This window comes from Aegilops tauschii, chromosome 1 (genome assembly GCF_002575655.3).
Source record: "Aegilops tauschii subsp. strangulata cultivar AL8/78 chromosome 1, Aet v6.0, whole genome shotgun sequence".
In the NCBI taxonomy this organism is placed as follows: Eukaryota; Viridiplantae; Streptophyta; class Magnoliopsida; order Poales; family Poaceae; genus Aegilops; species Aegilops tauschii.
In genome coordinates, this window is record NC_053035.3 from 95,258,525 (window position 1) to 95,272,665 (window position 14,141).

Here is a 14,141-nt window from a genome sequence, read left to right on the forward strand (position 1 = left end):
ATGATTTTTATGAATTGGCTGAGAATGCAGGCCTCACCGACTTCCTCCGCGACCAACGCGAACAGTATCTCTTACTCACTAATACCTTTGTGCAAAATTTTCATTTCCATTCTAGGAGGTCACCACCTACGGTGGATTTTTATTTATATGATGAGTATAAGGAGATGACCCTTCGTGAATTCTGTGAGGTTTGCAAGTTACCTTTTCCGGGTTTCATAGAGGAACCACATCGTAACGATGTGGAGGGGTTTATTGATACAATTGCTGTAGGGGAAACGAGGAAGGTTTCCGATGCACGAATCACTAGCATACACTTTCCTGTTCTACGTTACTTTGCTATATTTGCTAGTAGGTGCTTAATTGGTCACGGAAACTGTGGAAACCTGAGTGTCCCTGATATTATTATTTTGTTCCATGCCTTGTTTCATGATGACACATTTAGTATGGGCGCTATTGTTGCAAAGCGGTTAAATCTTAACCATACTAAGGGCCCTATCTTGGGAGGCATCTTCGCCTCGCGCCTCGCTGCATACTATAACATACCTATTAGGCATTATGAGAAAGAAGGAAAATTGTTGCCTACTTTTTCTAGACTATAAGAGTATGGTAGTGCATGATTTTATTGTTAAGAATAGGGAAAGGACGATTAAATACAAACTGTTATTTGATAAGAATCACCCTGAGACTATTACCTTGCCTGCTCCTTCCTTGTTTGATTTATCTGCAGGCAAGTATCTCGTTCCGCTGGCGGCCATCCACGCCTACCGGAACCCTACATCAGCTACAGAGCCAAAGCCGAAACCACAATTTGATCCTCCACGACAGTCTGATTACCAGTGGGATCCGGAGGTGATTGCCAACCAGTGGCAATCCGAGGCTTCATCTCAGTACGACCCCAGCTACAGCTTTGGATATCCGCCAGGCCAGCCGTGGCAATAGACCAACTTAGGCCAAAAGCCAAAGCTTGGGGGAGTACGTATCTCTCACCGACATTACATTCATATTCCCACACTCATTGCTAGATGTCGGTGCTCATACTTTTTCACTGTAATATCCATGCTAGTTTATTTTCTTTTTCTTGCTTTCTTCTTGTGTGTTTGGAAAACCTTAAGAAACCAAAAAAATTAGTTGTAGCGTTTAGCTAGTTTACTTTCTTGCTTGTAGTAGTAGTAATTAAAATAAAACCCAAAAACATATTTCATGTTCTTCTTTTGCTTGTTGGGAGCTTTCCCGTGTAAATAGTTTTATTTCTTTTCTTTTCTTTGGGGGTCGATAGGAGAAGACCATAATGAAAATGTTGAAGTGGCTCTTATATGAATTATTGTTGATTTAACCAAGAGCCCATATTGCCTTGTCTTCTCCCGTTTATTGAATGCTCGCAGATTCCAACTTAGTCCAATGCACGTGCACTATTATTATTATTCACATCATTCGGCCGTGCAAGTGAAAGGCAATTATGACGATCTATGATGGACTGATTGAGATGAGAGAAGCTGGTATGAACTCGACCTCTCTTGTTTTTGTAAATATGATTAGTTCATCGTTCCTGATCAGCCTATTATGACTAAACATGTTTGCAATGACAATTAGAGATTATAGTTACTTATGCCATGCTTAATTAGCTAGGAGCTTATAATGGTTTACCCTGCGTGCCAACATGCTATTAAAATGGTTGTGATGTGGTATGATGGGGTGGTATCCTCCTTTGAATGATTCAAGTGACTTGACTTGGCACATGTTCATTCATGTAGTTGAAACAAATCAACATAGCCTTCACGATATTTATGTTCATGGTGGATTATATCCTACTCATGCTTGCACTCAATGTTCATTAATTTTAATGCATGTTCATGACTGTTGCGCTCTCTAGTTGGTCGCTTCCCAGTCTTTTGCTAGCCTTCACTTGTACTAAGCGAGAATACTGCTTGTGCATCCAATTCCTTAAACCCCAAAGTTATGCCATATGAGTCCACTATACCTTCCCATATGCGGTATCTACCTGCCGTTCCAAGTAAATTTGTATGTGCCAAACTCTAAACCTTCAAATGAAATTCTGTTTTGTATGCTTGAATAGCTCATGTATCAACTAGGGTTGTCCGTATCTTCCCGGTTAGGCGGGTTATTCTCAAGAGGAGTGGACTCCGCTCCTCACTCACGAGAAAATGGCTGGTCACCGGGATGCCCAGTCCCATGCTTTATGCAAATCAAATCAAAATAATTGCAAACAAAACTCCCCTGGGACTGTTGTTCGTTGGAGGCACTCGTTGTTTCGAGCAAGCCATGGATTGATGTTTGTTGGTGGAGGGGGAGTATAAACTTTACCATTCTGTTTGGGAACCGCCTATAATGTGTGTAGCATGGAAGATATCGCCATCTCTTGGTTGTTATGTTGACAATGAAAGTATACCGCTCAAAATATTATTTATCTCTATTTCAAAACCGAGCTCTGGCACCTCTACAAATCCCTGCTTCCCTCTGCGAAGGGCCTATCTATTTACTTTTATGTTGAGTCGTCACCCTCTTATTAAAAGGCACCAGCTGGAGAGCACCGCTGTCATTTGCATCCATTACTGTTAATTTATATTGGGTGTGACTATGATTGGATCTCTTTTAACATGAATTACAATGTCTAGTCAGTCCTTGTCTTTAAAGGTGCTCTGCATTTATGTTTTGCGGTCTCGGAAAGGGCTAGCGAGATACCATCTTGTTATATCATATTATGATTGTTTTGAGAAAGTGTTGTCATCCGAGATTTATTATTATGGCTCGCTAGTTGATTATGCCATTGATATGAGTAAACATGAGACCTAAGAGTTATTGTGAATATGGTTAGTTCATAATCTTTGTTGAAAACTTGAATGTTGGTTTTACATATTTACAACAACAAGAGGAAACAGAGTTTGTAAAAGTTTTTCTTTATCACTTTCAGTTTATCAACTGAATTGCTTGAGGACAAGCAAAGGTTTAAGCTTGGGGGAGTTGATACGTCTCCGTCGTATCTACTTTTCCAAACACTTTTGCCCTTGTTTTGGACTCTAACTTGCATGATTTGAATGGAACTAACCCGGACTGACGCTGTTTTCAGCAGAATTGCCATGGTGTTATCTTTGTGCAAAAACAAAAGTTCTCGGAATGACCTGAAACTTCACGGAGATTATTTTTGGAAATAATAAAAAATACTGGCGAAAGAATCAAGGCCAGGGGGCCCACACCCTTTCCACGAGGGTGGGGGACGCGCCTGCCCCCTGGGCGTGCCCCCTGCCTCGTGGGCCCCCTGGAGCTCCACCGACCTCAACTCCAACTCCATATATTCATGTTCGGGAAGAAAAAAAATGAGAGAGAAAGATTCATCGCGTTTTACGATACGGAGCCGCCGCCAAGCCCTAAACTCTCTTGGGAGGGCTGATCTGGAGCCCGTTCGGGGCTCCGGAGAGGGGAATCCGTCGCCGCCGTCATCATCAACCATCCTCCATCACCAATTTCATGACGCTCACCGCCGTGCGTGAGTAATTTCATCATAGGCTTGCTGGACGGTGATGGGTTGGATGAGATTTATCATGTAATCGAGTTAGTTTTGTTAGGGTTTGATCCCTAGTATCCACTATGTTCTGAGATTGATGTTGCTATGACTTTGCTATGCTTAATGCTTGTCACTAGGGCCCGAGTGCCATGATTTCAGATCTGAACCTATTATGTTTTCATGAATATATGTGAGTTCTTGATCCTATCTTGCAAGTCTATAGTCACCTACTATGTGTTATGATCCGGCAACCCCGAAGTGACAATAATCGGGACCACTCCCGGTGATGACCATAGTTTGAGGAGTTCATGTATTCACTATGTGTTAATGCTTTGGTCCGGTACTCTATTAAAAGGAGGCCTTAATATCCCTTAGTTTCCAATAGGACCCCGCTGCCACGGGAGGGTAGGACAAAAGATGTCATGCAAGTTCTTTTCCATAAGCACGTATGACTATATTTGGAATACATGCCTACATTACATTGATGAATTGGAGCTAGTTCTGTGTCACCCTATGTTATGATTGTTACATGATGAACCGCATACGGCATAATTCTCCATCACCGATCCAATGCCTACGAGCTTTTCACATATTGTTCTCCGCTTATTTACTTTTCTGTTGCTACTGTTACAATCACTACAAAACCCAAAAATATTACTTTTGCTACCGTTACCGTTACTTCCATACTACTTTGCTACTAAATACTTTGTTGCAGATACTAAGTTATCCAGGTGTGGTTGAATTGACAACTCAACTGCTAATACTTTAGAATATTCTTTGGCTCCCCTTGTGTCGAATCAATAAATTTGGGTTGAATACTCTACCCTCGAAAACTGTTGCGATCCCCTATACTTGTGGGTTATCAATGTGAACTCTGCTTTTTCTTTCTTTTTTTTACTTGCAGGTCCTGTTCCCCATGTTCCAGGAACTTGCACCACACGACCCACACGACAAGTGTGGTCACCACTACGCGATTTGCCTTGACCTCAGTAACCAACGATTTGGGGTGCTTGATTCAGTGCGTTCAGAAGCTGCTAAAGACCTTACTACGCATGCTGAATACTTCATCAACAACCTCAAAGAGACATGGAACCGTCTCTACGAAAACTCAAAGGTCCAGACCAGACATTTTCCAATCGAGTACGTTGCGACTACGAAGCAAGGAAACGGGTAATTACTATCTTTTTTCATGTGTCCTCTACACCAATGCTAACCCTCGTGCCACATCTTTCATTGAAGTTTATGATTTCTTCTCTGTTTTCTTGAGTTCACCTGATTCTTTTGTTTTATAGGCACAACTGTGGCTTTCACACGTTGGAATACCTTGCTAAGTGGGAAGGTCGACGGGTCCCTGTCGTCACAGCTGCAATGGTCGTCGAGCTCCACAAAATTTACACACGGAACTGGTTGATGAACCAAGATTTCAACACATGGTCCAACGCACGAGAGTTTATAGAGGAAGCTGTCAAGAAAGCCACCAAGAAGTACAAGTGATCACGTGGTGCTCCATACCGAACGCCTACCTTACATTTTGTTGCTGAGGAATGTAAGGTATTACCTTGTTCTTTCAAAACTATGTCCGTGTAATATGCTACGACTGCATCTTCCTGTAGCCTAGTATATAGTGGTGGCGAGTGAGCGACAGTTGAAAAGTTTGTAATATATGTGTGGATGTGAACCTACTTAGGTGTGACAGCAGATACATTTGTGTGTTTTCTGTTGGGGATCGTAGCATAATTTTTATTTTTCCTACGCTCACCAAGATCCATCTATGGAGTATACTAGCAACGAGGGGAAAGGAGTGCATCTACATACCCTTGTAGATCGCGAGCGGAAGCGTTCCAATGAACGTGGATGACGGAGTCGTACTTGCCGTGATTCAAATCACCGATGACCGAGTGCCGAACGGACGGCACCTCCGCGTTCAACACACGTACGGTGCAGCGACGTCTCCTCCTTCTTGATCCAGCAAGGGGGGAGGAGAGGTTGATGGAGATCCAGCAGCACGACGGCGTGGTGGTGGATGTAGCGGGATGTCGGCAGGGCTTCGCCGAGCTTCTGCGAGAGAGAGAGAGGTGTAGCAGGGGAGGAGGGAGGCGCCCAAGGCTGTAATGTTGCTGCCCTCCCTCCCCCCCTTTATATAGGCCCCCTGGGAGGGGGGGCGCCGGCCACAACCCATCTAGAGGGGGGGCGGCGGCCAAGGGGGGAGACTTGCCCCCCAAGGCAAGTGGGGCGCCCCCCCACCCTAGAGTTTCCAACCCTAGGCGCAGGGGGAGGCCCATGGGGGGCGCCCCAGCCCACTAAGGGCTGGTTGCCCTCCCACTTCAGCCCATGGGGCCCTCCGGGATAGGTGGCCCCACCCGGTGGACCCCCGGGACCCTTCCGGTGGTCCCGGTACAATATCGATAACCCCCGAAACTTTCCCGGTGGCCGAAACTTGACTTCCTATATATAATTCTTCACCTCCGGACCATTCCGGAACTCCTCGTGACGTCCGGGATCTCATCCGGGACTCCGAACAACTTTCAGGTTTCCGCATACTCATATCTCTACAACCCTAGCGTCACCGAACCTTAAGTGTGTAGACCCTACGGGTTCGGGAGACATGCAGACATGACCGAGACGCCTCTCCGGTCAATAACCAACAGCGGGATCTGGATACCCATGTTGGCTCCCACATGTTCCACGATGATCTCATCGGATGAACCACGATGTCGAGGATTCAATCAATCCCGTATACAATTCCCTTTATCAATCGGTATGTTACTTGCCCGAGATTCGATCGTCGGTATCCCAATACCTTGTTCAATCACGTTACCGGCAAGTCTCTTTACTCGTACCGTAATGCATGATCCCGTGACTAATGCCTTAGTCACATTGAGCTCATTATGATGATGCATTACCGAGTGGGCCCAGAGATACCTCTCCGTCACACGGAGTGACAAATCCCAGTCTTGATCCGTGCCAACCCAACAGATACTTTCGGAGATACCCGTAATGCACCTTTATAGTCACCCAGTTACGTTGTGGCGTTTGGCACACCCAAAGTACTCCTACGGTATCCGGGAGTTGCACGATCTCATGGTCTAAGGAATAGATACTTGACATTGGAAAAGCTCTAGCAAACGAAACTACACGATCTTTTATGCTATGCTTAGGACTGGGTCTTGTCCATCACATCATTCTCCTAATGATGTGATCCCGTTATCAATGACATCCAATGTCCATAGTCAGGAAACCATGACTATCTGTTGATCAACGAGCTAGTCAACTAGAGGCTTACTAGGGACACGTTGTGGTCTATATATTCACACATGTATTACGATTTCGGGATAACACAATTATAGCATGAACAATAGACAATTACCATGAACAAAGAAATATAGTAATAACCATTTATTATTGCCTCTAGGGCATATTTCCAACAGTCTCCCACTTGCACTAGAGTCAATAATCTAGTTACATTGTGATGAATCGAACACCCATTGCGTCCTGGTGTTGATCATGTTTTGCCCTAGGGAGAGGTTTAGTCAACGGATCTGCTACATTCAGGTCCGTATGTACTTTACAAATATCTATGTCTCCATTTTGAACACTTTCACGAATGGAGTTGAAGCGACGCTTGATATGCCTGGTCTTCCTGTGAAACCTGGGCTCCTTCGCAAGGGCAATAGCTCCAGTGTTGTCACAGAAGAGAGTCATCGGGCCCGACGCATTGGGAATCACCCCTAGGTCGGTAATGAACTCCTTCATCCAGACTGCTTCCTGTGCTGCCTCCGAGGCTGCCATGTACTCCGCTTCACATGTAGATCCCGCCACGACGCTTTGCTTGAAACTGCACCAGCTTACTGCTCCTCCATTCAAAATATACACGTATCCGGTTTGTGACTTCGAGTCATCCAGATCTGTGTCGAAGCTAGCGTCGACGTAACCCTTTACGACGAGCTCTTCGTCACCTCCATAAACGAGAAACATATCCTTAGTCCTCTTCAGGTACTTCAGGATATTCTTGACCGCTGTCCAGTGTTCCATGCCGGGATTACTTTGGTACCTTCCTACCAAACTTACGGCAAGGTTTACATCAGGTCTGGTACACAGCATGGCATACATAATAGACCCTATGGCTGAGGCATAGGGGATGACACTCATCTTTTCTATATCTTCCGCCGTGGTCGGGCATTGAGCCGTGCTCAATTGCACACCTTGCAATACAGGCAAGAACCCCTTCTTGGACTGATCCATATTGAACTTCTTCAATATCTTGTCAAGGTATGTACTCTGTGAAAGACCAATGAGGCGTCTCGATCTATCTCTATAGATCTTGATGCCTAATATATAAGCAGCTTCTCCAAGGTCCTTCATTGAAAAACACTTATTCAAATAGGCCTTTATACTTTCCAAGAATTCTATATCATTTCCCATCAATAGTATGTCATCCACATATAATATGAGAAATGCTACAGAGCTCCCACTCACTTTCTTGTAAACACAGGCTTCTCCATAAGTCTATGTAAATCCAAACGCTTTGATCATCTCATCAAAGCGAATGTTCCAACTCCGAGATGCTTGCACCAGCCCATAGATTGAGCGCTGGAGCTTGCATACTTTGTTAGCATTATTAGGATCGACAAAACCTTCTGGCTGCATCATATACAACTCTTCCTTAAGGAAGCCGCTAAGGAATGCCGTTTTGACGTCCATCTGCCATATCTCATAATCATGGTATGCGGCAATTGCTAACATGATTCGGACGGACTTCAGCTTCGCTACGGGTGAGAAAGTCTCATCGTAGTCAACCCCTTGAACTTGTCGATAACCCTTAGCGACAAGTCGAGCCTTATAGATGGTCACATTACCATCCGCGTCTGTCTTCTTCTTAAAGATCCATTTGTTTTCTATGGCTCGCCGATCATCGGGCAAGTCATTCAAAGTCCATACTTCGTTTTCATACATGGATCCTATCTCGTATTTCATGGCTTCTAGCCATTTGTCGGAATCCGGGCCCGCCATCGCTTCTTCATAGTTCAAAGGTTCACCGTTGTCTAACAACATGATTTCCAGGACAGGGTTGCCGTACCACTCTGGTGCGGAACGTGTCCTTGTGGACCTACGAAGTTCAGTAGTAACTTGATCCGAAGCTTCATGATCATCATCATTATCTTCCTCCCCAGTCGGTGTAGGCACCACACGAACATTTTCCCGCACTGCGCTACTTTCCGGCGTGGAAGGGGTGACTATCACCTCATCAAGTTCCACTTTCCTCCCACTCAATTCTTTCGAGAGAAACTCCTTCTCCAGAAAGGACCCGTTCTTGGCAACGAAGATCTTGCCTTCGGATCTGAGGTAGAAGGTATACCCAATAGTTTCCTTAGGGTATCCTATGAAGACGCATTTCTCCGACTTGGGTTCGAGCTTTTCAGGTTGAAGTTTCTTGACATAAGCATCGCATCCCCAAACTTTTAGAAACGACAGCTTAGGTTTCTTCCCAAACCATAATTCATACGGTGTCGTCTCAACGGATTTCGACGGAGCCCTATTTAAAGTGAATGCGGCAGTCTCTAAAGCATAGCCCCAAAATGAGGGTGGTAAATCGGTAAGAGACATCATAGATCGCACCATATCCAATAGAGTGCGATTACGACATTCGGACACACCGTTTCTCTGAGGTGTTCCAGGCGGCGTGAGTTGTGAAACTATTCCACATTTCCTTAAGTGTGTACCAAACTCGTGACTTAAATATTCTCCACCACGATCTGATCGTAAGAATTTTATTTTCCTGTCACGTTGATTCTCAACCTCACTCTGAAATTCCTTGAACTTTTCAAAGGTTTCAGACTTGTGTTTCATTAGGTAGACATACCCATATCTACTTAAATCATCAGTGAGGGTGAGAACATAACGATATCCTCCGCGAGCCTCAACACTCATTGGACCGCACACATCGGTATGTATGATTTCCAATAAGTTGGTTGCTCCCTCCATTGTTCCGGAGAACGGAGTCTTGGTCATCTTACCCATGAGGCATGGTTCGCACGTGTCAAATGATTCGTAATCAAGAGACTCCAAAAGTCCATATGCATGGAGCTTCTTCATGCGCTTGACACCAATGTGACCAAGGCGGCAGTGCCACAAGTATGTGGGACTATCCAACTTTACATCTTTTGGTATTCACACTATGAATATGTGTAACATCACGTTCGAGATTCATCAAGAATAAACCATTAACCAGCGGGGCATGACCATAAAACATATCTCTCATATAAATAGAACAACCATTATTCTCGGATTTAAATGAGTAGCCATCTCGAATTAAACGAGATCTAGATACAATGTTCATGCTCAAAGCTGGCACTAAATAACAATTATTGAGGTTTAAAACTAATCCCGTAGGTAGATGCAGAGGTAGCGTGCCGACGGCGATCACATCAACCTTGGAACCATTCCTGACGTGCATCGTCACCTCGTCCTTCGCCAGTCTCCGTTTATTCCATAGTTCCTGTTTTGAGTTACAAATATGAGCAACCGCACCGGTATCAAATACCCAGGAGCTACTACGAGTACTGGTAAGGTACACATCAATTACATGTATATCACATATACCTTTGGTGTTGCCGGCCTTCTTGTCCGCTAAGTATTTGGGGCAGTTCCGCTTCCAGTGACCACTTCCCTTGCAATAAAAGCACTCAGTCTCAGGCTTGGGTCCATTCTTCGACTTCTTCCCAGTAACTGGCTTACCGGGCGCGGCAACTCCCTTGTCGTCCTTCTTGAAGTTCTTCTTACCCTTGCCCTTCTTGAACTTAGTGGTTTTATTCACCAACAACACTTGATGTTCTTCTCTGATCTCCACCTCCGCTGATTTCAGCATTGAATATACCTCGGGAATGGTCTTTTCCATCCCCTGCATATTGAAGTTCATCACAAAGCTCTTGTAGCTTGGTGGAAGCGACTGAAGGATTCTGTCAATGACCGCATCATCCGGGAGATTAACTCCCAGCTAAGACAAGCGGTTGTGCAACCCAGACATTCTGAGTATGTGCTCACTAACAGAACTATTCTCCTCCATTTTACAGCTGAAGAACTTGTCGGAGACTTCATATCTCTCGACCCGGGCATGAGCTTGGAAAACCATTTTCAGCTCCTCGAACATCTCATATGCTCCATGTTTCTCAAAACGTTTTTGGAGACCCGGTTCTAAGCTGTAAAGCATGCCGCACTGAACGAGGGAGTAATCATCAGCACGCTGCTGCCAAGCGTTCATAACGTCTTGGTTCTCTGGGATTGGTGCTTCACCTAGCGGTGCTTCTAGGACATAATCTTTTCTTGGCTGCTATGAGGATGATCCTCAGGTTCCGGAGCCAGTCCGTATAGTTGGTGCCATCATCTTTCAGCTTGGTTTTCTCTAGGAACGCGTTGAAATTGAGGACAACATGGGCCATTTGATCTACAAGACATAGTGTAAAGACTTTAGACTAAGTTCATGATAATTAAGTTCATCTAATCAAATTACTCAATGAACTCCCACTCAGATAGACATCCCTCTAGTCATCTAAGTGAAACATGATCCGAGTTAACTAGGCCGTGTCCGATCATCACGTGAGACGGACTAGTCAAGATCGGTGAACATCTCCATGTTGATCGTATCTTCTATACGACTCATGCTCGACCTTTCGGTCCTCCGTGTTCCGAGGCCATGTTTGTACATGCTAGGCTCGTCAAGTCAACCTAAGTGTATTGCGTGTGTTCCGAGGCCATGTCTGTACATGCTAGGCTCGTCAACACCCGTTGTATTCGAACGTTAGAATCTATCACACCCGATCATCACGTGGTGCTTCGAAACAATGAACCTTCGCAACGGTGCACAGTTAGGGGGAACACTTTTCTTGAAATTATCATAAGGGATCATCTTACTTACTACCGTCGTTCTAAGCAAATAAGATGCAAAAACATGATAAACATCACATGCAATCAAATAGTGACATGATATGGCCAATATCATTATGCTCCTTTGATCTCCATCTTCGGGGCACCATGATCATCTTCGTCACCGGCATGACACCATGATCTCCATCATCATGATCTCCATCATTGTGTCTTCATGAAGTCGTCACGCCAACGATTACTTCTACTACTATGGCTAACGCGTTTAGCAACAAAGTAAAGTAATTTACATGGCGTTATTCAATGACACGCAGGTCATACAAAATAATAAAGACAACTCCTATGGCTCCTGCCGGTTGTCATACTCATCGACATGCAAGTCGTGATTCCTATTACAAGAATATGATCAATCTCATACATCACATATATCATTCATCACATCTTCTGGCCATATCACATCACATAGCACTTGCTGCAAAAACAAGTTAGACGTCCTCTAATTGTTGTTGCAAGTTTTTACGTGGTTTGTAGGTTTCTAGCAAGAACGTTTCTTACCTACGTATGACCACAACGTGATTTGCCGATTTCTATTTACCCTTCATAAGGACCCTTTTCATCGAATCCGTTCCGACTAAAGTAGGAGAGACAGACACCCGCTAGCCACCTTATGCAACTAGTGCATGTCAGTCGATGGAACCTGTCTCACGTAAGCGTACGTGTAAGGTCGGTCCGGGCCGCTTCATCCTACAATACCGCCGAAACAAGATACGACTAGTAGCGGCAAGAAGAATTGGCAACATCAACGCCCACAACTGCTTTGTGTTCTACTCGTGCATAGTAACTACGCATTGGCCTGGCTCATGATGCCACTGTTGGGGATCGTAGCATAATTTTTATTTTTCCTACGCTCACCAAGATCCATCTATGGAGTATACTAGCAACGAGGGGAAAGGAGTGCATCTACATACCCTTGTAGATCGCGAGCGGAAGCGTTCCAATGAACGTGGATGACGGAGTCGTACTTGCCGCGAATCAAATCACCGATGACCGAGTGCCGAACGGACGGCACCTCCGCGTTCAACACACGTACGGTGCAGTGACGTCTCCTCCTTCTTGATCCAGCAAGGGGGAAGGAGAGGTTGATGGAGATCCAGCAGCACGACGGCGTGGTGGTGGATGTAGCGGGATGTCGGCAGGGCTTCGCCGAGCTTCTGCGAGAGAGAGAGAGGTGTAGCAGGGGAGGAGGGAGGCGCCCAAGGCTGTGTAATGTTGCTGCACTCCCTCCCCCCCTTTATATAGGCCCCCTGGGAGGGGGGGCCGGCCACAACCCATCTAGAGGGGGGGCGGCGGCCAAGGGGGGAGACTTGCCCCCCAAGGCAAGTGGGGCGCCCCCCCCCCCACCCTAGGGTTTCCAACCCTAGGCGCAGGGGGGAGGCCCATGGGGGGAGGCCCAGCCCACTAAGGGCTGGTTGCCCTCCCACTTCAGCCCATGGGGCCCTCCGGGATAGGTGGCCCCACCCGGTGGACCCCCGGGACCCTTCCTGTGGTCCCGGTACAATACCGATAACCCCCGAAACTTTCCCGGTGGCCGAAACTTGACTTCCTATATATAATTCTTCACCTCCGGACCATTCCAGAACTCCTCGTGACGTCCGGGATCTCATCCGGGACTCCGAACAACTTTCGGGTTTCCGCATACTCATATCTCTACAACCCTAGCGTCACCGAACCTTAAATGTGTAGACCCTACGGGTTCGGGAGACATGCAGACATGACCGAGACGCCTCTCCGGTCAATAACCAACAGCGGGATCTGGATACCCATGTTGGCTCCCACATGTTCCACGATGATCTCATCGGACGAACCACGATGTCGAGGATTCAATCAATCCCGTATACAATTCCCTTTATCAATCGGTATGTTACTTGCCCGAGATTCGATCGTCGGTATCCCAATACCTTGTTCAATCTCGTTACCGGCAAGTCTCTTTACTCGTACCGTAATGCATGATCCCGTGACTAACGCCTTAGTCACATTGAGCTCATTATGATGATGCATTACCGAGTGGGCCCAGAGATACCTCTCCGTCACACGGAGTGACAAATCCCAGTCTCGATCCGTGCCAACCCAACAGATACTTTCGGAGATACCCGTAATGCACCTTTATAGTCACCCAGTTACGTTGTGACGTTTGGCACACCCAAAGTACTCCTACGGTATCCGGGAGTTGCACGATCTCATGGTCTAAGGAATAGATACTTGACATTGGAAAAGCTCTAGCAAACGAAACTACACGATCTTTTATGCTATGCTTAGGATTGGGTCTTGTCCATCACATCATTCTCCTAATGATGTGATCCCGTTATCAATGACATCCAATGTCCATAGTCAGGAAACCATGACTATCTGTTGATCAACGAGCTAGTCAACTAGAGGCTTACTAGGGACACGTTGTGGTCTATATATTCACACATGTATTACGATTTCGGGATAACACAATTATAGCATGAACAATAGACAATTACCATGAACAAAGAAATATAATAATAACCATTTATTATTGCCTCTAGGGCATATTTCCAACATTTTCTGTATTACTATGCGTTTGTGGTTTGGTAGTACCAGTTTGGTGTTTTGAATGCGTCTATGATGTCTAAAAACATGCAAATGTAGTTTATCAGTCATGGTTAGTGAAAGTTATCGTTCTTTCTCGTTTGGCTTTTTGGGTTTTTTGCATTGCTAA